The 25,863-nt window shown below is 37.1% G+C and overlaps 1 long non-coding RNA gene and 3 other non-coding genes across 4 annotated transcripts; 1 reads left to right on the top strand and 3 right to left on the bottom strand.

Moving 5' to 3' along the window:
- Positions 1-5,503: 5,503 nt before the first annotated feature.
- On the top strand, positions 5,504-5,576 carry TRNAR-CCU (transfer RNA arginine (anticodon CCU)). Its single transcript has one exon. It is a non-coding gene; the product is annotated as a tRNA-Arg (tRNA).
- Positions 5,577-6,156: 580 nt separating this feature from the next.
- Positions 6,157-6,229, bottom strand: TRNAR-CCU (transfer RNA arginine (anticodon CCU)). The gene has a single exon. It is a non-coding gene; the product is annotated as a tRNA-Arg (tRNA).
- A 2,951-nt stretch (positions 6,230-9,180) lies between these two features.
- Positions 9,181-9,253, bottom strand: TRNAR-CCU (transfer RNA arginine (anticodon CCU)). Its single transcript has one exon. It is a non-coding gene; the product is annotated as a tRNA-Arg (tRNA).
- Positions 9,254-9,488: 235 nt separating this feature from the next.
- On the bottom strand, positions 9,489-12,378 carry LOC145988771 (uncharacterized). The gene is made up of 3 exons (XR_014441783.1): positions 12,228-12,378; positions 10,689-10,847; positions 9,489-9,701 (listed from the first exon to the last, which is right to left on the bottom strand). It is a non-coding gene; the product is annotated as an uncharacterized LOC145988771 (long non-coding RNA).
- Between the last annotated feature and the right edge of the window lie 13,485 nt (positions 12,379-25,863).

Genomic DNA, 25,863 nt, shown 5'->3' with positions numbered 1-25,863 from the left:
CTAACTAACTGGACTTCATTTCTGTTATTAACAATAAAACTAAGAAACGTTCTGCTAATTTCTAACTTACAATAAACGATGTCAATTCGGGTGGGGGGGGGTGTTCTAGAGACCAGTTCAATACCACTTTCCGACGCTCATATTGTTCCTATACTTACGAAACATCATTATATACAACCACTATGCACTATACAAGCATGTGCTTTATAGGACCACGTATAGGTTAAATGTACCTAGGTATGTACTATATCAACCGCTGGGTGAAGGGTAGTGAATGTAATGCGCTACCAAGCTGGATATCCTAGGTTTGAACTCTTATAAAAGGGGATTTAAACTCTTATCGAACAAGGAATTAAAGTTGAAATGGAAATTTTGGGACAATCACAAGGGAATATTCAGTCTGATCCAGGAACTGCACTGGAAAGAGGACAGCAGAAGTGAAAATGAAGGGTAGGCTGCGATTCTGAGAATTAAATCCGTTTCGCTCAAATTTCAGAATTCAGAATTCAGAATGTTCGAAAATTCTAGCTAGATCATTTCAGAATTGTCTCTCTGTTGTATTTTTGTGAAACTGCCAATATATTTTTTAAAATATGTTACAAATTTTATTTTCTGAACTCCCATTAATCCAACATGCCAGAAGTTTCGGGAGTGGTTTGAACCCTAAAAGAAAACCTCTAAATACGGCCATGCTGGGAGGAACCAGGCAACGTCGAAGTCTACTGTGTTTCAAAGGCAAAAGATTCCGTTGCGGTAGCACTGGCAGAGACGATTCCACGAAAAATCAGGCGAGGCCAGGTCGGCTCGGTAGATCCAGCTATGGTAGCTGTGGTTAGCACAGCGCGCTACGACGCCAGGTGTTCCGGGTTCGAGTCCCGGGTAAGGCATGGGAATTTGTGTTTGTCCAAATGAGAAAACTGTAAAAATTGATAAGTGTAAATGTTGAGAAAGTGTGAATGAGGGGGGTTACCACCGCGTAGGGTATTCAGCAAACAAACACGCTGACATGCTCACATTATTTTAAGTACTCCGTTCAAGAGATGAAGACATAGACATTTCTGTAGATGTGTAGTGTAGTGTGAAGTGGAGAGTTGTAGGTGTGAGAACGAACGGCAGCGGCTTGCGTAAATTTTCCTTGCTGAGGGATAATATCGTCTCATATCTCCATTTTATAACACAGACAAGTCAGGTTCATATTTCGAAAATGACTTGAAGATCAATGCCATTTGTCACCACGAAAATAGGTTTTCATAGTTTTTAGTTCGTTAATATGCACTTGTAAGTTTGTCCATTGTTTTATCTTCATACATATATTATATTTCAGAGGTTAAATATACCTTTCCTCTTTCTCTTTCTACAGTCTGTGAAAAAGGTTAAAGTTTCTTGGCAACGGGATCTCGTTCAACTGCGTCCTTTTTCGTTTTCCACACCCTACTTTCACAAAAAGGGAAAAAAATACCGTCGTAACTAAATGAAAATGATTAGAGGACTAAAAGTGGTAAACGTTGTAAGTGCCAAAAGCGAGAGCCAAAATCGCATCGTTCCGCACATCAGCCCGTAAGATCGTTCACACTAGTGACCCCTTTACACGCCCTTTGAACTACTTAGAGGGCTACCACATTATAAAGCATGGCACATTGCACAGTTTAATTTGAAAAACGGTGTTTGAATTATTTTGGCACTTACAGCGTTTACCAATTTTGGTCTTCATTACTTGTTCAAAACACGGTATTTACACACCATTTACAAAATGTGGCAAAACTCCAATAAAAATGTTAATCATTCTTTCCTATCATAAGGAATGAGGAGATCCGACAGGCGGGAAGGAGGGGGGGGGGTCTAAGCTTCAGGACAGGATAGATCAGACACATATGAGATGGTTCGGACACGTGAAGAGGATGGATGCAGAAAGACTACCAGTAAGAGCTTACAATGCACAAGGAGTGGGAATAAGGCCAAGGGGGGAGACCAAGATATCGGTGAAAAGAGCAGATAGCGTATAATGTTAGGAGAAGAGGAGAAGAAGAGGAGTAGTGGAAGACCAGAAGAAAATGGAGAGGCTTGACTTCTATGCCGACCCAGAAAGAGGTAGGAGACGGTGAAGGCTGGTGATGACTATCTTCTTCTTTGCGTTATAATTTGATTTATTGTTCATTCATTCCGGTTTTAGAAACATGGGATTCAAGAATTTCAAAAAAGAGCAGGAATAAACAGAGGACAATCTTTGCTTCAGCACAAATACAATTACATTCCCTAAAAACACATACCCCTAACCCTATAGCGCTACAGTCCAATATTGGGCCAAGGCTTACCTACCGACTGCTGGCCTCCCTCCCACGCGGGCCACCAAGGGGGCGTGGAGATTTGCAGCCAGACTAGAGGGACGGGTGGTCGGCCTGACCAACCTCCAGCCGTTGTAGGACTTCGCGACCGGATTGAGCTCACTCACTCGTAGCTCCCCATTTTTAGCACGATGGTGGGTTGCCACCGGCCCTATACACAGGCCGAAAATTCTCGGAGACTGAACCCGGGATCGAACCCACGCCGTCCCGCAATCGTAAAAACACATACAATGGAGCAGAATAAAAAACCAAAATAATGATGGAAAATTTGCCTGCTGTGAATATTTGGGGCTGATTTCACTACGTAAACATTTAAGCGAAGTTTTTAAGCTTGGTTGAGCAATGACACGGTATGCTAGAGACGCATGTAAGAGTCGTGCTCGCTTTTCGCTTAATTACTATAATTAATTTCTTTGTTTCAAATACAGTAATGTGTGTCAACCATCTCTATTTTTTAGTTTAATCAACGTTTGAATTGCATGCTTCCCCGATGGCTTGGTGGTAACGTCATCGCCTTGTAATCAGGGAATATCTTGTTTGATACCCGGTGGAGGCACATAGTGGTTTGAAATGCAGATCCAGTCCTGATTAGCCTGTCTGTTGAAAAGTTGGATTCAAGTACTTGCCGCTGTATCGGTAAGACGTGAGCGAAGAACAATTATTTAGCTAGTGCCTTGTAAGATAAAAAATGGACCTACAGATTGGAAAGGTTACGTTGGAGGAAATACAAACTAACAGAGAGATAATTATAACTAGGTGCAGGATTTTTATGTAATATCAAAGGGCAAAATATGTACATAAATATGTATTATTAAAGAATAATAATAATAATAACCCACAGCGCTACAGCACCTTGAAGGGCCTTGGCTTACCTACCGACTGCTGGTCTCCCTCCCACACTGTTCCGCCGTCACCTGTTATAGCGTGGAGGTCTCAGACCAGTGTTGGGGTGACGGGTGATCAACCCGACGAACCCCCAGCCGTTATTGTAGGTCTTCTTGACCAGGTTACGCTCACTCACTCGGAGCTTCCCAATTTCCTCACGATGGTGGGTTGCCACCGGCCCTATACGTAGGCCGAATAAATTCCGACCAGAGATTATTTGAACATATTCAACATAATTTTAAGTTGTTCAAATTAAAATTGTATCAAATTTATAAACTCAAAAAAGCGCAGCAACGTGTACATGTTTAAGAAACCAATTTTGTCAACTATTAATTACTTTTCACATCGCTATTTTATTGCAGAATATATAATAAATATGTAAGAGAGCTCTTTGAACTTTCGAAACAAATTGTAAAAAAAAAGCGTCTACAGAAGAACAATCGAATGAAATTACATAGTAGCTACTTTTTATACTTTTTGTGCAAGGGAACGTATTGTGTAGCTTTCTTCTTGTTCACCGATGCAAGTTTCTGTGCTTTGCCTAAACCTAAAAGCGAAACGAAAATATGTAACCAGAAGAGTGGGGCATGCATCTTTAGATCAATAACAGTTCCCTTTTTATTTTTCCTTCAGCATGTCTTTCGACCGGAAGCACTATGCATCTCATCTCATGGACTAGAAAATATGACATCACATCACATGAGCTACAAATTTTATTTATCATGTTTCAGAGATCAAAAATATAGGAAAAAGGATCAAGATAAGAATAAATCACCGAAATATGTTGTTTCATGTAAAGTAAATAACAAATATGTAAAATATGTAATATCCTGGTAAATATGTAAAAGTATATAGCATAAAACTTAAGCAAAATAATGTCAGTTATATAATTCGTTGACATTTTCCTGTTCAAAATATGTATCTAGAAAGGAATAGAATATGTAATTACTAGGAAACGGAACTTTATGTAAATAAATGTTTTTCCTGCGATAAGATAGAGACCCTCGTTTTTGCCAAAATTCTGATCATAGCCTTATATGTCAACACAGCAAATTTTATTTTACATAAAAACACATATTTTCCAGTTTTCAGTATGTAAATACATATTTTGCGAATTTTCATTTTAAATACATAAAATCGCTCATTGACTTTAGCTACCTCGAAATCGTCGAAGGAAAAATGTTCATTCTCCGCACCTCTTTCATATCGAGAGTGGTAGGTTTGTTTTGTCTTTGAACACGCTCGCTGGCAGACTTCTGGCGCCTCGCCTACGATCCTATTGGGGGAAAGTATTACCCCCACTGGATCTAACGCACAAGCACTACTGTCTAAATGTACAGATATTTTTGTGAAAAACCAAGGTTTTCAAACTTTGTACCAAATTGCACGTGTTTTGGAAGGTGAAGTAGAGGAAGCTTTGGAAAACTTGAGCGTTAGTGGCATTTCGTGCTTCAAATATGCAAGAATTGTTTCTTGTGACGTGGAGCGATCTTTCTCACAATATAAGATGCTTTTTAGATATAATCGTCACAGATTTACAATGGAGAATTTGGAAAAACTATGGTGATGCACTGCAACTTTTCTAAAAAATAGCTCACTAAGAGGTAAGCATTTAGAAACTGATTTCAGGTGTTAAAAATGCATGTAATATTTTCTTTTTGTTACCAAATGGTTTTTTATTTTTGTCACATATTTTCCTGCTTTTATCACATATTTTCAACATTTATGACACATAAAAAATAAATATTTCTGAGTTTTTTAGCACATAAAGTTCCGTTCCCTAGTAATTACGTACAAATTCGGGCTCTAATGCGCATAAGAATCATATAATTATCAGTGAATGAGATTTCTGTCCTTTTCGTATGTAGAATTAGGATGTATTCCAAATGGAAATTTACGTGATTATCACGTAGTCAAATTCCATCTCACTAGTAAAATATAATAAACGAATATACATGAATGCAAGTTCACCACAGGACATTTTTAAAGAAGTAATTTCAGTGACGATAGACACGTCCAAAGTTCCAGCCAGTCTCTATTAACCCATAGGTAATATTGCTGTTATGAAAACAATAGATTTTAAAGCAGTAATGTGTGTCTTTCTGTTGGAGTGAACCGGCTCACTTTCATTTCTCCAATTTTAAAATCAAAATTACTGCAGCATGCTTCTGGAAATTTTACAAGAATGTGGTTGTTTATTTCTGTTCCCAGTTTGCGGATGACGTCACTCGCAAGAGAGAAGAATGTCACGCTCTCCTAGCGGTTCCAGGCTGCGTGCCCCTGTGGCCTAATGGATAAGGCATCGGTCTCCTAAACCGGGGATTGTGGGTTCGAGTCCCACCAGGGGTAGAATTAACTTTTTCTCTTCCAATGCGTTTACTTTCGCGATTCATAACTCATCAAGATTATTTCAAAACGCTAATCCATTCCAAGAAATATACTGCAATGATAATTAGATACAAGATTTTGCTGTAATTGTGTATGTTTACAATTTTAGACACAATAGAATTTACATATATCTGATACATTTTTCATCCCCGGTCTCTTACACCTTAAAGCATTCCTTCCAGTGCATCTTGTAGTAGAAAGTTCTTTTCTTGAGCCAGTGTCAGCCAATTTCCTTTTTCTTCGTCACTTCCGGTATCGCTCATATTTCTACTCCTTCCAGCACCTCGTCAGTCCACTTAAATTCTCCACAATAAATAAAGAACTTCCTTTTTTCCCTGTTAATGCAATCCTCTCCCTATAATTATAAAGAAATTTCCAATCTCTCGTGTTATGGAAGCATTAAGTGCCCATTGTTGAACATTTTCCTCAAAACGTTAGTGCCTATTAAATCTGCATACGTGTGCAATTTTTAGTACTTTGAAACCATATTATTTATTTACAGGAGATGGATAAGAGCATTTGCGAGGGAAAAAGTTCACTTTACCCCTGGTGGGATTCGAACCCACAATCCCCGGTTTAGGAGACCGATGCCTTATCCATTAGGCCACAGGGGCACACAACACCTTGCTGCTAAGCATGCATGATATTGCTCTCTCCCTGTGGACGATCATCCGTCTACAGAAATGAACATCCGTATTGGAAATTGTCCAGAAGCTTGTTTCAATAAGCTAATTTTAATGTAACAATCCTGAAAATATCCGAATAGAACATAGCAGAATAATAGGCGCAAGTGCCCCCATGAGATATCTGAGAAAATACTATGAACTTCGAGTGATGATATTTTATTACAAACAATATTTTTTTCTGTGACTTGCACACTGTCAGTTATAGCAATTACTGCTATGTCGAACAAAATAAGGAAAGAACGTTTTCACCACAGTCATTAGAACCATCTGTACGCATGTAACTATGGGTGTGCAGGACGAAACGTTTTGAAGGGAAATTTTTATAATTCTGTTTGTTCGGGATTGAAGAATTCGCCATTTCTGGACCAGTTTCAGGACGGGAAACTTTCAAAATTTACGGACGCAGTGAAAATCTTGATTTCTCCCTTCTTAAGTGATTGTTTTGGCACTTCTGGAATAAAACCCATTCATTTCAATATTTTTTTTTTACAACAAAACAAAACAAAACAAGAATAACCATTTTCCAATACTATCCATTGGATTTTCTCGACTGTTCAGGATCACAAAAAGTGCCATGATGGTGAGCAGATCTGTTTGATATATACGCATCGTTAAATGGTACAAAACGATATATCTACTGTTCATCACCATATCCATATGTTTAAGGAATGGAAGCAAGGGGAATCCAGTAGTAGACTCAAGTCGCAATTTGTCAACAGTGTCAAGATATTTTCACTCAATTTCACTTGACCGGATCAAGAAAATGTGGGGCGTTACCCCCACACCCCTTATACGCCTTCATGGCGTGGTGCTAAGCACAGGGGAGCAATTTACCTTTTTTTACCTTTTATAAAAATATTAACATTTGGCTCGACAGCCCTTGAAGGCCCTAGGCCGATCTCCCGACTGCCTAGCGGTGTGGAGATCTTCAACCAGTAATGGGGTGACGTTGCCACAGGTCCTATACACAGGCCGAGAACCCAGAGACTGAACCCAGGCGGACTCGAATCCATGCCGTCCCGCATTGTAAAATAATAATAATAATTTAAAAAAATAATAACAATAAATAAATATTATTAATAATAAATATTATTATTAAACACTACTAATAAAAATAATAATATTAGGTAAAATGCAAGTTCTATGGCGGAGGGGTCAAGATATGAAATCTTACTTTGCCCCCCTGAGAAAAAATCCTGCGGGCGCCCTTGAGCAGAATATAAAGAGCGAATTCTCAATGTGGGATAGGATCCTTGGACTATATTTTGTGCATCCGAGGCGTGGAGACAAAAAAAATTACCTTAGTGGCATATTTTGTCCAATTTCGACACTATTTCTCAAACGCAAGAATTTGAGTTCTATCGTAGAAGTCGAACAACATAACTTTATGACTAAAATTTTTCCTAACTTTTAAATCTTTTTCGTGAACGACATATGTGCACGTAAAAGTTAATACCAAGATAGGATTACTGTGCATTTCAGTACACCAACTACATGAAACATAAAAAATTAATGAAAACATTTGTACTGGATATTCACTCACCTGGTGAATCTAGAACAAAAGTATATATCCAAGGGTAAAATAATGATAATAGTAATAAATTGGCTTATAATAGTTATTATTGTATAATAATAATAATCACAACCATGATAAGTATTATTATTGTTGTTATGACTTCCACTATTCAATTTTTATGGATGCGCAAATATTTCTGGTGGCGCCCTGCTTTACACAAATAATATAACTATCTTTGAGGCCAAATGACACGGGATGCCAGTTCTCCAAGGTATATAGTGTGGTATTTAAGAAATTTCCAGTGCTGGTGGGGGGGGGGGGATTCTACTGACTGTCTAGGGACAGCATAAGATAATGACTTTATGCCATATAACATTCCCCCATAGATAAAATTTATCAAGCAGGGGGGGGGGACACAAGTAACCAGAGGGGAAAAATCTCAGAGCATCTAGCCTCATCGCCGCTGTCTTCCAGTTTTCCACAATTCTTAACTAGTTCTCACGATACTGAATCAAGACCAACATTTTGTAACTCTCACCGGAGATCGAACGCGGCACCTCGCTCCAACCAGCGATGAATCATCCATGTGGTAGGCCGGAGAAATTGTAACACCTTTCCCGAAAATTTCAGTAACCTGGCAGAGCATTCGGACAATAGCTAAGCAAGTTGGCAGCCAGAATCACTTTGGCTTTCTTTCGTTCACTAACATAGAACGTATTTTTCTTTTGTTTTTTTCGTAGTAATAAGGACTGATTCAGTCCTCTTTATAATTACAAGTCAAAATAATGAACGAATTTAAATTATCACCCGTTTCTATAACTGTTAAATTAAGAAATATGATGGATCAGGAGGATACGCTTCAAACTTGTGTGAAGGTGTCAACTGCTTAGGGGAACGAGAACCACATAAAGTTTCATTATTAAAATGATAGTTAATTAAACCACTTCATTTTATTTAATTAGGATATCAGAAGTAAGGGGCAATTTTAAAATATTAGAATTGTTTTATTGGTGTTATAATTTGTTGCTTATGACATTGCCCCCTCGTAAAGTTTTATGACGCCCCGGGAGGAAAGTAGCTGGATTCAACGCTGGCTCCAACCAAAAAGCTCAAACTCTTAACCAATCTTCTTCTACGCCGTAACCATTTATGAACGATATATTTCTAAAAGTCTGAAAAAATTAATTCTTGAATTTGTTGAAGTGATTCGTGATAGAGCCTGTGATTAACCTACGATTTTTTTTTGTACTAACTTATGAAGCTTTTGTCACAACCCATACATAGAAATAAGTTTTAAGAATAAAACAATTATCTATTTCGAATTGTTTAAGCACCCCGCATTAAAGGGAAAAAAAGAAATTGCTACCCCTGGTGGGACTCGAACCCACAATCCCCGGTTTAGGAGACCGATGCCTTATCCATTAGGCCACAGGGGCACATGTGATACGATTGTGATTAACTTGGCATATTTGACGTCACATTGCGTGACTTCCACTGGAAAACTAGATTCGTACAATTACGTAATCACTTCATTCCTGAATTGGATAATTAGGTATAAATTAATCTTAACCATCGAAGTGATATTTTTCATAAACAAAAAAATGCTTAAAAAACAATTGGATTGTCGCTTAGATTTGTTGAAACAAAGGTTCAAATAACATAGATCCAAAATAGAAGAAAATATATTTATTTAAGATCCGAAGACTGAAACATACAGCGAAGATTACAGATGAGATTCTGCATCCAATATGGATTGAGAGGACGATGTTACGTGTCCTATGCATCTTCAAATCACGAGACTAGATGAATCGTGCTATATAAAGAGAGTAGATGATCATCGAGAGTCCATTTGCGGTCACAGGTCGATTACCAAGTGTGCCTTATCTGCAAAAGAAATATTAAATGAATAACTTGCTTGTAGTTTTAAAATTATTATGACGCATTTGATGCGGCATTTAAGTACGTACTACAAGACTACATTTTTTCATAAGACGACCGGACGAAAAGGGTGGGAATATTTTGATTTTTGCGAATTAAATGCAAATAAATACAAACATATATAAATTTACTTTGAGAATTTTGACTTACATGAAGGAAAATGAAAACTTGAATTGCAAATGGAAAACAGAAATTCGACGTAAAGCGAACCAAATGTTAAATTAAAGACGTCGGTATTAATATGTTGTTGTAAAAGAAGAGTGACTACTATATGTGAGACTGTATGATACTGACATTTGGAAGTTATGTTTATTATAGAGAACTCAAGGAAGTTCCATAATTTCTTGTACTTTTCAAAGTATTACTGTGTATTCAATATGTTTTAAAGTTTAATCAAATCACAACGAACGCAAAAACATATGAAAAAGTTATATTAGTTACTAATTTTAGTTAGTAATTTTGCAAGTCCTTACGTCAATCGCAACGACGGGATGAATTGATGAAATAGGCAAGGCCTTACCCAGGATTCGAACCTGACTTCTGTATTCGTACGCTAAGCTAACCACTCCACATCGAGGACTGTGTGTATTCATGACGACAAAGGTACCCAAACTTTTTCGTTTCACGGGGCCCAAGTCAAAATGTAGCCCTATCTAACACTTGCAAAACTCAGTTAGTGTGGTTCGTTTTCTTGCCTTAAGTTAAAAAAATTAACACCTATTTCAAATTCAGAAACATTTTATGAGTAAAATGATAATAAAAAGCAAAAAATTTCAAAAATCATATAATTGATTGAATTTGTCACCTTTAGACTAACAAGTAAGTGTCATTTCAGTGAAAATATTAGAACATTTCGCGGCGCTTCTGTAAGCACACACTATGGGAACCACTGTATTACGATATTTCAATCCTTAGATAACATTCTGCACAAACCTGCTTTAGATTTTAGCGTCCATATGCGTAATAATGGCCACTGTGGGCGTATGGGGTGGCATAGGCAGCAGCTCCGTGGTATGAACTGCCGTAGTACCCGGAGTATGGGTAGTAGTACTGAGCAGAGGCAGCAGCCAAGATGGCGAGAACCAAAAAGATCTATGAAAATAAAGAATGCAATTATGTGAGGAAATCATTATTAATTCAACGTCTAGATTGGAACATTTACAATGTTTGGAACAAAGATAAGATAATCATTTTTTTATGTATAATAACTATACTCAAGTGTTTCGAAATTAAATTTCGCTGTTTCGAGTGATGAAAATTTACTGTACAAGATATTAAAATTTAAATTAAACCAAAATGTACATAAATCCTTGGTTGCGTCTTCTTTTTTAATCCCTCGTCAAATGTTCCGTACAAAAAGTATAGATACAAGATAGACCTACATGAAAATTTGGTAAAATTTCGCACTGACTCCAAAAAGAGAAGTAGACCCCTCCCCTTACGAAATCAATAGATACGCCACTGATTCTAATGTTCGATTCAACATGGAACTATTTTAGAGCAGTGTAAATATTAATGCACAAAAATGATCACTACGCGTACCTCGTACATGAAATTAAGGATAATAATTAATATTGCTTGATATACTGTTAGTCTTGCCCGATACAGCGGTGGGTATCGTGTCGTTCTGTAATCTGTGGATCACAGTTCAACTCCACGGTACACTGTATGCCGTAGTTCAGGTCCTCAATAGCCTAATTGTGCATAAAGTGAGTTTAAATAGATGATTTTCGACCTGTGTTGTTTCAAATGTTAAGAAATTCTTCTAGTTTATTCCAAATATTTATCTTCACATTTTTAAAGGGACCAACATTGATGAAATTATGCTTTTAAAGATGTAAAACTGTTGAAGTAGCCGTTGGCAACAATATCTAAACAAAATTAAATACATCTTCACTGTTTTTTAGTTTCTAGTCTTGCTTACCCTCCAGATGGAGCCATTTGATGCTGTGACAGATAGAGGGAAAATACAAGCATATTCTTATGTGGAAACAATAAAACTGGGGATTTAAAACGCGTTTGTTTGTGTAACTGTAAAGTGGCAATGGCATCCTGACATACGTACTGGTGGTTTAAAGCTAGAAAGTTCGAAACCCACCCATGATTGTATTTCTTAAAGTAAAGGCCGTGGATTTAGAACTGTCCGAAACGATCCCAATGAGTCTCAGGACAAATTTTCAAGAACCACGCCGAAATATCGACACCTAAAACATAAAATATCTTATAAAATTATCCCAGAGTTGTCAGAAGTCAAGAAATTTTGTCTTGATTACCAGCTCTGTTTGGACTTTACACTAAAACTACTACAAACATTATTACTACGAAGCAAGCAATATACACAGGAATAATGGGTCCATTTTGCAAATTAGAACTTTTCGAAAACGAAAGATTTCGAAACGAAGTCCAAAGGAAAACCAAACCTCAAGACTGAAAACTTGAAAGTATCTAACTTTGTGAAGGATCAACACTTACCAGCTTGAACATGGTTGTATCGGAACGTCAGACAGCAGCAGACAGATAATTTTGGACCTAGATTTGCCTCCTTTTATACTAAAAATATCCGTCCCGTGCATAAAATCATATGACCTTCAGGATTCACTTGGGTGTGTCCGCAAAAGCTGTTGCTTGTTGGGAGAAATAGTTGAGGAACCACGTGACGTAAACCCGACATGCAATTCCTGTTGCCACGCTACTTCCGATCTTGGTTGCTTGCAAAATAGAACACGGCGTGTGGCTTGAAATTTATTACTTGGCATGGTGTATGTGTATTTACATGAGTGCTTCGGTCGCGGAGAACCGTCTGCGACACCCCAAAAACCCAAGCACGGGTGCAGAATGAACTGCCAAGATATCACTACATAATATACACAGGATGATATTGTTTTCGCACAAAATAAAGAAACATTAAAATTGAGGGACTCTGTGCAGTAAGAAAGGAAGGCAACTTATGTTGTTTATGCACGAACAGCAATAAAATCTCTTACATGTTTTCAACATTTGGTTCTACAAACGACTGCAGTAAAATCAGTACAAAATATATTAATGCCATCCAATAAATGTAACACGTGAAAACATTTCCCAACGTTTGATGCTCAAAACTTGTTTTAGTGAATTGACTTATTGCAGAGAGTAATTCTCAAGTAGAAGAATGACAACATTGAAAATATGTTTAAAAAAAGTTATATAAATAAAATACTGAACAAATGTGCTGTATAAAGATGCATTTACATTTGGCTTTCACACATATACACATGGACGTTGTTCAGACATCAAGGAAGACCTAAACTAAGTGAAAGTAATAGTTCGTAATAGTTAATGCAAATTAAATTATTAATTAATACTATTCATGGTTTTCACTTATTACTTTTGTCTACTACTTGATTCGAGCAGATAAAGAATACATAATGTTTAATACAAAAATTGGTCACGGAAGAGATAAATAAGAACAAAAGAATCCTTGATCACATCCATATTGCAAGCTGGTAAATGGCATTAGAATTATCATATTGAAGTCATATAAGAGAAATCTACAATGCTATAAAGTGCAAATTATATCATCCATGCAATCGGTTCATAAGTATATTGAAGTTAACACGCAAGCTTGCGCTCACTCTAGTGAAGTACCATTATATACAACTGTAAAGATAGGTCTCAGATACACCGAAGACTAAGATATGAATTCATGAATTCAACACATACAATTTTTTTAATAGTTTGATGTATATTTACTTTGACAATATTAAGTAAGTTACAACACATGACTCCGAAGTATTTCTTTCCAAGACCATAAAACTTCTACGTACATTTGCAATTTTACCAAACTTTATCAATAAATCTTATCCCGAATTGACAACTTCAAAAATATATATTATTAAAGCATAGCCTTCCCCCATCTTTTGATAACATGGTAAGCACTATCCAATTATCTTCATTCTTATGATCCAAATACCTCACCTGCGTAAGATATTGTAAACATTATATTTTGCCTAATCATCGAAGTTCTCTTATATTGATTCAGTATGTTAGATGATTAATACAATCCAATTTGGACACTACATGCGTGCAACCAGAATATGTAATTTAGAATTAATCATAGCACTTGTTCAATTATGCCAAACAGGTTTTAGCTACGAACAATTCAAGCAGTGCTACGCGTTATTTTCTTGCCTGGAATTACGGGGTTTGTTCGTTCTTATCGTCACAGTGCCACTACACGAAGGCCACGCATACATATCACTCTCAACACGATGTAGGATACCAAAGCAGTTCATGTGAGGAAACAGGCAATAACAGTAATCAAGAGAGAGAGATCGTGAGTTGTAGGGTTGTAAGACGTGCAATTTTTATTCGGGCAGTTTATTGAATTTAAGATCTGTGCGAATTCTGCATCGCAGCGTTTGATAAAGTGGTTGGCATTTAGCCTGCACGCTTACCTTCGCGAAGACTATAAATTTGTTTAAGAAGCGAGATGGTTGAAGTCTGTACATGACGCTGATCAGTGTTGCAAGTACTATGTAACAGAAATATAACCAAATAAGAGGCAAGTTAACTGCCTGTAAATGAGGGTGAAACACTAATTTATATGTAGGATCCTTTAAGGGTGTTCACAAACAGGCACGTATCTAGGGGGGGGGGGTCCGAACCAAGTGTCTCAAAATAATAATAATAATTTTTAAACTAAAATACTTATATTAAATTAATTAAAACAGTATTAATTGCAATATTCAAATTAATTAATATTATATTTTTATTACATGATTAGGTAAAAGAACGGCATAAGAATAGTAATGTAACAGCACGTATTCATTGTCTAGTTTACGTCGGCAAAATTAAAAAAAAAAAGCTCTCGCAAGGAACAAGGAAATTAATGTCAAATAGATAAAGAATCGAACATTTATTGAACATAAAAAAAAGGATGTTAGATACAGATGACGAAAAGTAAAGTTCCTGGTAATATTTTATGCATGTTATTATAAATAGTAATAAATCTTGCATAAATCTTCTTTGGCACTGTCTTTCAAAGTCGTATGATACCAATATAATATTTGCCTTCCAATAAGTTTGGCAGGAGTAAATAAGAACCCACGTTTAAACAAGTATATTTTCATTATTATTATGAGTTATTTTATCATTTCATTATTTTTGTACTTAAAAAGTATTTCTAGGTGGGGGTCCGAACCCCCTGGACCCCTCTAAATACGTCCTTGTAAACAAATTATTATCAGGTGGACTCATCTTCTTTTTCTCTTTCCCTTTCTATCTTTTCCCCGCTTTCTTTTTCTCATTATTTGTTTCTCACGGTTTCTCCCTCTTTCTTTCTTGTATGGTCTCCAAATTTTTCATCCTCCTCTGTTTTCCTGTCTATTATACACCCCTTCTCTATCTATGCTTTTCCTTTCTTCAGTGGCGTGTTCTCCATGTTTCCGCATTTACCGCCGATAAACCAACTATTCTCATCTATTTTTTACATATTTAGCTTAAACTTGCTTATTACACAAGCTTTAAACCAGAATAAAAGTCAACTATTTAAACAATTTAAAAACTGGTTTACGTACGCCACTGATCGTTGTTTAAACGCAAACAAACGTATTACATTATATAATACATTTATCTGTGGTATATGAGAGTCCAGGGGAGCAGAAGCGAGTGGCTGTTTAAAAGCACGGGCCAGCGTGCGGTCACTTCACCGCTAGAAACAGTGTTGCCGGCAGATTGATTGATTGATTTGGGTTATTTTACTTCTTTTCTGCCACTTTTGGCCAATCGCGAAGATGAAGATGAGTGATGATGCGATGAAATTGACTCACAAAGAACACCCCTACCGAGGCCGGGATTCGAATCCGAGACCCCCTGACGCGTTACCGGGAGAAAATGCATGTTCCTTTCTGTTTCTGCGCCGCGCCAGGCAGATGTAGTGTTTCCTTGATGAAGGAAATCGAGGTCCAATTTTCTGTGAAAAAGGAAATTTTATGAGAAATATCGAAATCGCCGGAAAATTTGAAGTTGTGGAACTCCTTTTTTTGTTTTACTTGCATGCCTACTACATTGGTGTTTTCTTTCTATTAGTATGTCTTAATTTACAGGTAGATATTGGTGTTTAATAAATATATACAAATAATAAGAATTGTTGCAGTAAAGCCGGTCAAATTTTCAGGATACGCCGCTGCCTTTCTTCCTTTCTTTCAATATTACTCTCATTCAGGGACGTCGTTAAAGGAGCCCAGGGGGCATTGACCAACCGAAACTTTCCATGCACATCGCAATCGGTTTCATCTGTTTATTTTGTACTTGCTGGAATATAGACTAAGATAAATATAAATGTAACAATAATAATTTAATAGAAAAACACTACTATCATGTATTAGTGAAAACCCAAGCTGATTCCGATGACCTCCATCAGTTGCAGTTTGTGGCCTTTCACTCCATTCTCTCACATAGCTGAGATTTCTTCAGCTGGGGTTTTCTTTAAGATCATGATAAACTCAAGATCGCACAGTACTGATGTCTACGCATTCATCCCCATAAAATGCCTTCAGTCTCAGATGAATGTCAATTTGTAGCACATTTTCTGCAGTTAGAAACTCGATCACTGCACGCTACTTCAGGCGCTTCACCAACATTGCATGGTTACATGCTGCCATTTTCCTCGCAATAGTTCAGCACCCCCTGGCGATAGAAGTTTGAAACCTTCAATGGAGAAGCGGGAAAGTCTTATAAGTGCAATGTATGGTTGCTCCAACTCCAAAATGCGTTTACAAGGTAACAAAGAAAATAAAAACATAGGAAGCTTTACTTTTCAGCACGCCCTAGTATATATACTTTATTGTAGATCCATTTTAGGACTGTAATGTTGTTGATTGACATTCCAAAATACAATTTGCAGAATTGTAACACAAAATGTTAATAAGAAATGAAATTAGGCATGCCATATTTAATGCAAAATATTGAATTTTTCACGAGTTTTGTATCTCTTAAACCAATTGAATCTCAAACTCAAAATTTTTACTGAAGTTGCTTATCTTGGATTACTGTATTGTGTACAAATTTCAGATTTTTAAACAACTGCCCACCAGAGATATTTAACCCTGAACTTGGAATTTTTTAACAAAAAGTACATGTTTATGACCCTGTAGAAAAAACAAGTATTAAAGTCTCAAGCTTCAAATAATTTTGACATACTCAATTGGTACACAGGTACTTGCACAAAAAAATTCAAGTGTCAAACAAACTGCCTTCCCCCAAAAACAAATGTCCGAAAATGTCATTTTGAAAGATTAAAATACACAATTTTGACCTTAAAATTTATTATGAAGGAATATTATTTAGAAAATTACACAGAAATATAATTGTAGCCTATAAAGTGCATAACATTACAGAATTTGTCTCATTGTCGTTGGACTTACCAGAGCTGAGAAAAAAAGTTGCCGCTGATGCTTACGAATGGAAAAAATGACGCGCGTCATGAAAAAAAAAATGCCCGCCATCTTCAAATCGGTGATAGTAAAAATAAAATAACAGTGGTTCTGAACTGTCAAGATATGAGGCTCACACCACACAAAAAATAAACTTTTTTAAAAATGGTGAAGCAATCATGTTATATGACTTCATATGGATTGACAGAAATGTAACCAAATAAGAGGCAAGTTAACTGCCTGTAAATGAGGGTGAAAATGGTTATTTTTAATCTTAATGGGTAGAATACATATAACATCTAGCCTATTTTTATAATTGACAATTAATACTATTATTGAAAATTTTTAGCAAAGGGAAGCAAAACCTGCATCTTGGAAGCTCCTTGAATAGAGCGCTCATTCATCATCCCGATGTTGTTTAAAGCGTCCGTGTTCTGCAAGAATGCTCGTTCATTGTGATACCTACACAATATATGCATTAGTACGTCACTTCCGGTTTAGAATGTGAGGAAAGCCGGCAGACGTAAGTGCACAAACATTAAGCTGGGGGATTATCGTATATGAAGGATGAAATCGTGTGAATTAAAATATGTAATTCGACTATGATTACTACATTGAGAAAGAGAAAATCTTAGATTTTTTTTTTAATAAAGGTCTAGTTTGGTTTCGCGCTTAAACCTTTCGCGCTAATACCTTTACGTTTATTCTTTTCGCGATTGTTCCTTCGCGTTTCTTCAGTTTAGCTCCATACTAACATACAGATCCAAGTTCAATGTGTACTACAGCTATTTTTTACTTCACTTTCGAATGTTTGTAACATTGTTAAGATTAAAAGTGCTAAAGCAAATAACGAAAAATATCATATCTCCGTCATGTTCACGCTGCCCTATACAGGTGGTATTAAAGTGGTAGTTTTTTTTTATATCGGAGCATATTTTTGCTTTTCTAGCTAGTAGGTGAGATTTTGTTACAAAACAACTAATTTAAAATGTTACCCTAAGTACATGACAACGATGCTACCATCTGTTATCGAGAAGTTAACACAAAATTGCCTTCATGCAAACTAATGACTGTGCATTATGGGGATTTGCATTTACAACTTTGATTTTTCACTGAGTTCTTTTGCTTTTATTTGAAAAAAAAATTGATGTTCTCAAATTTTCGGAGGGGGCTGTAGCCCCATCAGTCCTCTCCTCGGCGCACACCAGTGAGACGAATAGAAAATTAGGTGAGCCCACTACTCTTTTGATTTTCTTCTATCATTCTGAAATGTATGAGGTCCGACAAAACGTAAAACATAAATAAACTATCGTTATGCAAGAGCGAAATCCAGCCTCGTCCTAGATTGATTTGCGAGATGAGCCTGTAAGTTAAGCACTGCCTTTTGAAGAAGCCGACTCTACATGCTTTCTTCATTAAGCAATTAGGTGAAACGGTTATAGACAAATTGCGTATATGTTCCTGAGATATGTGTGTATTGTATATGTTATGTCCCAAAGCGTTTCTCCACTCCAACTCGTGCCAACCTCCTTGGCGGAGTGGTTTGTAATCGCACTATGACACCAGGGGTTCCAGGTTCGAATCCTTAATGGATGTTCTTTGTGAGTGTCCCTTCATCAATTCCATCATATCATTACTCATCTTAATCTTCGCGACTAGCTAAAAGTGGCAGAAAAGAGAAGTAAAATAAACCAAATCAATCAACACTACTCGTTTCATAACGACAACCATGTTTCTCCTTGTCCTACAGAGGGTTGACAAGTGAAAGACACGCCCAAGTAAGAAATATATAGAAAAAAAGAAATCGGAGAGAAATTCGAGAAGAAATAAAGATAGAAGCGAGACCAAGGAAAGACAGAGTTCTGAGTAAGAAAACTTTTAGATTAAAAACAACGGGAGACAAGTGACGCGGTTTCACACCGGTACAGAGAGAGAGAGAGAGAGAGAGAGAGAGAGAGAGAGAGAGAGAGAGAGAGAGAGAGAGAGAAAGAGAGAGAGAGAGAAAGAAGATAAAGAGTGTGCGAGAGAAAGAGAAGTATAGAAGCGAGAACGAGAAAGACAGGAAGAGAGATGAACGGAAGACACAGAGAGAGAGAAGAAGGACAGTTTGAAAAAAGAAGTGGAAAGATACAGAACAGAGAGAAATGAAGGTATAGAGTGAGCGAGAGGGAAAGACATAGACAAAACCAGAGAGAGAGAGACAGAGAGAACAAGGAGGAGACAATCACATAAATGAAGGCCGAATCACACGGAACTGGTTTCCAGTAGGAATGCCCTATTTAAGGCTGGGCTGGCTACCTGGCTGGAAATGATGGTTTCCAGGCTGGCTGAACATGAACGAATCCTGTGAATCTCATGTATTGAATATATACATACCGGAGTTCATTAGAAAGCACATTGATTACCATATTTTCTTTCGAGCTAATCTAGCCCATACATTTATTTTTATTCTTTTAATTCTTAATAACAGCATTAGGTATTCTCCTACAATGTTCTTCAAATTGCTCGTCCATCTTTTCAGCTTGCCTGAAATATCTTGTGGGAGCAGAAGTATACGGTAACAAGTACCGTGCGAGACGAAAACTAGCAGGTGAGCCAGTTACCACACAACTAGTACAAGTCCAACTGGAAAATCCAGCAGGAGATCTAGCCTCGTGCCTTGTTGCATCATGCCTACACCGGGAATCCCACCCAGGATCCTTTGCTTACAAGGCGACAGTGTTGCTACTACGCCATCGATTGTAATAAACATTTTGCAGGCATCCGTTACCTCAAATTACGAATACTTTAATTACAGCCCTCAAAACAGAAAAAAGGGAGGTGATATTTCAAGGTCAACATTCATAACATCAGCAGAAGACCCCGTACACGAAGATCTAGACTCAGCGTTTGTTTCGTCAACCGTTAACAGAAGATAGCGTAGGTGGAAATTGCACACGTAGGTGCTAATTACAGACAAATTAATTAACACCTCCCACGGTGTCCCTTCCAGCACGGACTCTGAGAATTCCAGGAGGCAAGTTTTAACTTTCCGCATCTTGCATTCGGACGTTCGTGCTCTTGCCGATCGGATTTTCCTCTTTTTACTTCCCTTGGCCTTGAGAAATTTTCCAGCGCGTTTCAAGGTCAATGATGGAAACTGTGCCAACAAGTGTCGATCTGCACATCCATCCATGTACGTGAAGCGACGCGGAATTGTCACGTGGTGCGGACACACCTGAATTACCATCTTCTTAGTCCCCGCCTAGCATCTAGAGAGGCGTCTTGGCACAGATTGCAAGATTACTTTATATATAGCTCAGTGGGTATCATGATTGCCTTGTAATCAATGGTTCTATTCACAGTATTTGATTTTGGAATAAACTTTTATTTGTTCTCTGTAAAGATCGAATCCAAATGTAAACAAATATACGTGGTTTGAGAGAAATCCTATTGTTATTAACAGTGGCAGCTAATACATAGCAAATGATCTATTCCTCAGAAGTCACTTGATTTTGTTTATATTAACTTCGTTATTACCGTAAATGGAGAATAGAGTTTGTGCTTAATTTCGCCTACGGCAAAAGTTAGTTACTCTTTGAAAGCTGAGAGGAATTTAGCAGGTAGAATATATATACAAGTTAGATTGAAATGAATGTATTGAATTTTCTAGTGTATTTATTTATTTATTTATTAACCAATCGCCTATAACAGAGCGAATGCTCCAATTACAATAGGCATTACAATTTACTATATACAATATAATTTACATAAATATATAATACAAGATACAAACACACAGTAATTATTACACAAAACATTAGATAAATATGAATACAAAAAGTTATACAAATACAAAAGTTACACAAATACAAAAAATTACATACATATACATATTACAAATTTTGAACAGAGGAGAAAACTAAAGAACAGAAGAAACAAAACATAAACAAGTAACAAGCTATAAAAGCTTGAGAAGAATAAAGAAATTATACGAATACCACTATTTAAATAGGAAACAGGAATAATCAATACAAAGCAAAAGTTCAAATTTGAATTCGTTTATATGTATACAAAATTTAGAAAGCTATAAATTGTATTTGAGACTATAAATAAATCACTCTAGAATTAGATCTGTTTTATTTGTATATTATATCTAATATGTTGTTTAAACTATATAGATAGTTTTTAATATTAAAAGCAAAATCCAAATCAATTCCATTCGGGACAATATTATTATGTTTACTTAATAATCTAATGATTGGAGAATTTTGATGGAATTTTGTGTTTGATTTATTGCAGTAAAATGGTTGTCTTACTCTTAATACCTTATAATTGACGCTAAAGTTTATCAACTGTATAAGATTTTCACACTCAAGTATACCATTGACAAGTTTGTATAGGAATATATGGTCAGCCGTTTCGCGTCTTCGTTGAAGTGTATCACATGAGAATTCATTTAGTAATTTAACATAGGAGATGCGATCTGCATATGAAGAGCTCTTGTATTTTTTGTAGCGTGTCATTCTATAGAATGAAGGGATCTGAACCAGTTAATCGATGGAGTGATGTAAACTACTCATCATTCATCCTCTTGATGAGACCACTCGTCATTCCCATGACGAGTTATCGCTTGGCATGCGAAAGGTACAAATTACACAAAGGAATTAAACTACTGAAAAGACAATGGTAACTCGTTGGATTTTGTGAACCGTTGAACCTGTATCATGGCTGGGTGTAGGATAATTACCTGTCTAACTGAAGTCTCTGAGCTGAATGAAAATAGCGAAGTCCTCTGTAAGCTTCTCTCTTATGCTGACCAAAGCGTGCTTCCACTATCGACCTCCTGCCTTGCTGACCACCTCTCTCTACCAACTCAATTCCCAAAGTCCAGTCACTTCCCAGCTTGTCTCACCTCTATATTCCCTGGCCATCGAGCTCTTCCTCGATGCCGAATCGCCGAATCGTGTTTATTATAATTGCTACCATGCAAACCGCTGACACCAAACCCAGAAGTATTACCTGTTTCCTGAATGCTCAGGAGGTTTGCATGGCACAACACAATGCATTGTAAACATGCCTAAGAGGCTTGAGACAGCTGAGAAAAACAAGTGAATGCCCTGGTCAACATGAAGCGTTCAGAGAGACTTAATAAAATAAACATACAATCTTAGGGATTGTTACGGTAGTAAATATGTCGTAAAAATTTATTCTGAATTTTTTCAATTTTATTGATAATATAATAATAGTAGCTATAATAATAATAATAGTTATAATAATAATAGTTATAATAATCATAATAATAATAATTTAACGATATACAGTGCTTAATATCTATTCTGCGAAAATGCAATAATACAATAATACAACATTCTAGCAAATACAGCATTATAATTATCATTAGAATATATTATAAATCCATCAATTTAGTCAGCGTTTACATCGACTGATATATTGAAGGGAAAACTCTGGGTGCGTCAGCACTTAGGATATTTTCACCCATCATATTATGCTGGGACAAGCTCCTTATCATAACTAAAATGAACACTTGTGTCTGAGGAATAAAATCTATTTACCCAAGTTAAAAAGCTGAGGCTGTAAAAGGACACTCAGCACAAGGACAAAACCCCGAACTACACACAGCCCTACAGAGAATTATACTGACTCTAGGTCCAGACGCCATTGCATCGTTGGCCTCCAGAAATACGGTTTACCGAGGTGGAAGTGAGGTTGACATTTGGATGCTTAAAGGAAAGTCAGAAAACCTTTGATTAGTTATGGTACCAAAACGGGACGAGATCAAGAACGAGACAGACTTTAACACACACGAGACAAGACAATAGTCAGCCAAATCTCGTCTAGTCTCGATACCACCTCTAACTATTAAGTAATTCGATTTACGTATGCATATGTGCCAGGTGGGACGCACAAATCATGACCAACAGAACGAGAATTCACTCGTGTTTCGCAAAGAGATGTTTCCTTGCTTAAACGCATCAAGGACGTCTCTTGTAGCGTCTCGAATGCCAGACATTTCTCTTTTTAATATTCTTATAAATAACTGGCTTTCCCCAGGTGGCGAGGGTGACGAGTGTCGAGCATCACGCATCTTCGGGAGATAAGCAAGAAACAAGTCATGTCGCCAGGAAACGAATTGAACCAGCGGTGTACGTGAGGAGAATGTTGTATGTAGCCTGTCTGTATGCACTGCAATGGCACCTCTCTCGTTGCAATGTGTGATCTGAAGGCAGCTGGCTGTGTTTGATAATCTTGATGCAGAATCTTGTTGCTATATTTTGTACTTCACTCCGAGATGCGTGTCGTTTCTAGAGAGGAGAACGGTGGGCTCTTGCCTTTCTAAAGTTTGAGTTTTTTTGTTTTTTAAGTCCACCTTACGCACAGTAGACTAATCGGGATTGGACTTACAGTTTAAAGTGCGATCCGAACCCGGGACCTATCTAAAGAGATAAGAAAGAGAGAGAAAAAGAGGGGATGTTAGAGAAAGAGCCATTGAGACAGGAAGAATGAGTGATAGAAAATGAACTGCAGAAAAAAGAACGACGAGAGAAAGGGAGAGAAAGAAAACAGAAAAGAGTAAGGCGGTATGGAAAGGGAGAAAGAGGTAAATAGGAAAATAGAGAGAGAGAGAGAGAGAAAGGGAAGGAAAGTAGAGAGAGAGAGAGAGACTGGAAGATAGACAAAGAAGAAGGAACGAGAGAAAGAAATAGGAAAGAGAGGGAGTGAAAGGAGAGAAAGATAATAAGATAGAGAGAGAGAGAGAGAGAGAGAAGGAAAAAGAAATAAATAGGAAGAGTGAAAGAAGGAGGAATTGAAAGAGGACTTGATTCAATAGAAAAGAAAGAATTGAAGAAAGGGGAAGAGAGAGAGAGAGAGAGAGAGAGAGAGAGAGAGAGAGAGAGAGAGAGAGAGAGAGAGAGAGAGAGAGAGAGAGAGGTGTATAGGAAGGTGAAAGATAGGGAAAATAATTAATCAGAATCATATTGTAACGACAGTGTACTTACTTACTCTGTGAGAGATGTCATTACATCATGAAGTTTGTCACGTTACTAGATGAGTAAAATTTAGTAAAAAAAAGCTATAACTTTGTGACAGTTATCATGATCACAAAATAGGAATCCCCCCCAATTTGTAGACCAATTGATTGATTGATTTGATTTATTTTACTGCGCTATTCTGCCACTAATCGCAGAGATGAGGGTGATGACATGAAATTGATGATAGGACACCCCCAAAGAATACCCATGCCCAATTCTGGATTCGAACCCAGGACCCTTATCGTTGTAGCGCTAACCACTCCGTCACGGACGTCTTCTTGTGGACCAATTGGCACGCTGTAATTTCTGTGATGAGGTTTGATAATCACAAGAAGTGAAAACAAACATTCATTAACTTCATATTTCATTCATGCTTGTTGCAACGTGATTGTAACCGGAGGCGCAACCAGGATTTTTTGTCGGGGGGGCAAGTACCAGGATAAAAGTACCAATAATAATAATAATAATAATAATAATAATAATGATAACAAAAACATTAATAATTGCATTGATATATATATATATATATATATATATATATATATTATAATGTTAAAATAATATATTATAAAGATAATAATAACAAAAACATTAAGAATGGCATTATTATTATTATTATTATTATTATTATTATTTCTACTACTAGTAGTGGTAGTATCAAAGGCGTTATTATCCTCTTAAATTACGCAAAAGGGGGTAGAAGTCGGTGCTAGAGCATTTCCTTGGAACAAACTTTCATGTACAACATATGTTTCAGACATATGCAACATGCTAACAGTAAATTTTAGACGTATTCTAATTCAATAAATATATACACAACGCATATTATTTAAATACATTACAGAAAACAATCACTTTGCGAGCGAAGCGAGCAAGAACATTCTTAGATCCAAGTTTTGCAATTGAAAGCAATATTGATTTAATAGTGTGCTACGGCATTCACTCTTTCACAACTTTTTTTTTAATTTATACTCCCACCGCCCCCTAGCTACGGCTCTGAACTTGACAAGACTGAGAAAAGCAAGCATTGCGAGCGAATCGAGCAAGACAATTTTACGAAATGTATTTTTATTTGCATAAAATTTGAAATCAAAGGGGGCAATTGCTTCTTTCACCCCCCTGCGGCTGCCCTTGGCCATCAATGTTTGCCCCCTTGCCCCCCTAGAATTGACTTCCGTCGAAGGTTTGGGGGGGGGGGAGGCAAAGCCCCCCTTGGTTGCGTCACAGATTGCAACCTTACTCTGTCGCCCAAAGCAATCGCCAGCACTCATAAGAAACAAGAAAGGATATTATGACGGCACGAGAATGAAAAACATCAAGAGGCTCCAGAAATGGAGCTGATCTCATTTTCTTCGAGACAAGAAGACACGGAACAGCTTTTAATTCCAACTCATCTCTTAAAGACCAAAGGCCATATCCGTGACCGCAAGCTATGGAAGACATTGAAAATGTTCTGAAGGCCTGCAGATATTTAGACCAACAAATTTTCCTTCCAGATCTTATGGGCTACTGGAAAAGACCTTGAACGGTGGTGAATATGTTCCGTACAAATCTACGTTGGCTATTGGCAAAGCCTTGTGGTGGGTTTTATGGAAAGACTATAGGCGTAGATACGAAATGAAGAGGGTTGGTATAGCTTGCACTGTTGCCAAGTTGATGCTC

This window comes from Lepisma saccharinum, chromosome 6, assembly GCF_977018435.1.
Source record: "Lepisma saccharinum chromosome 6, izLepSacc3.1, whole genome shotgun sequence".
NCBI lineage: Eukaryota > Metazoa > Arthropoda > Insecta > Zygentoma > Lepismatidae > Lepisma > Lepisma saccharinum.
Note: the sequence above shows the minus strand (reverse complement) of the source record. Positions and strands in the feature narration are given on the sequence as shown.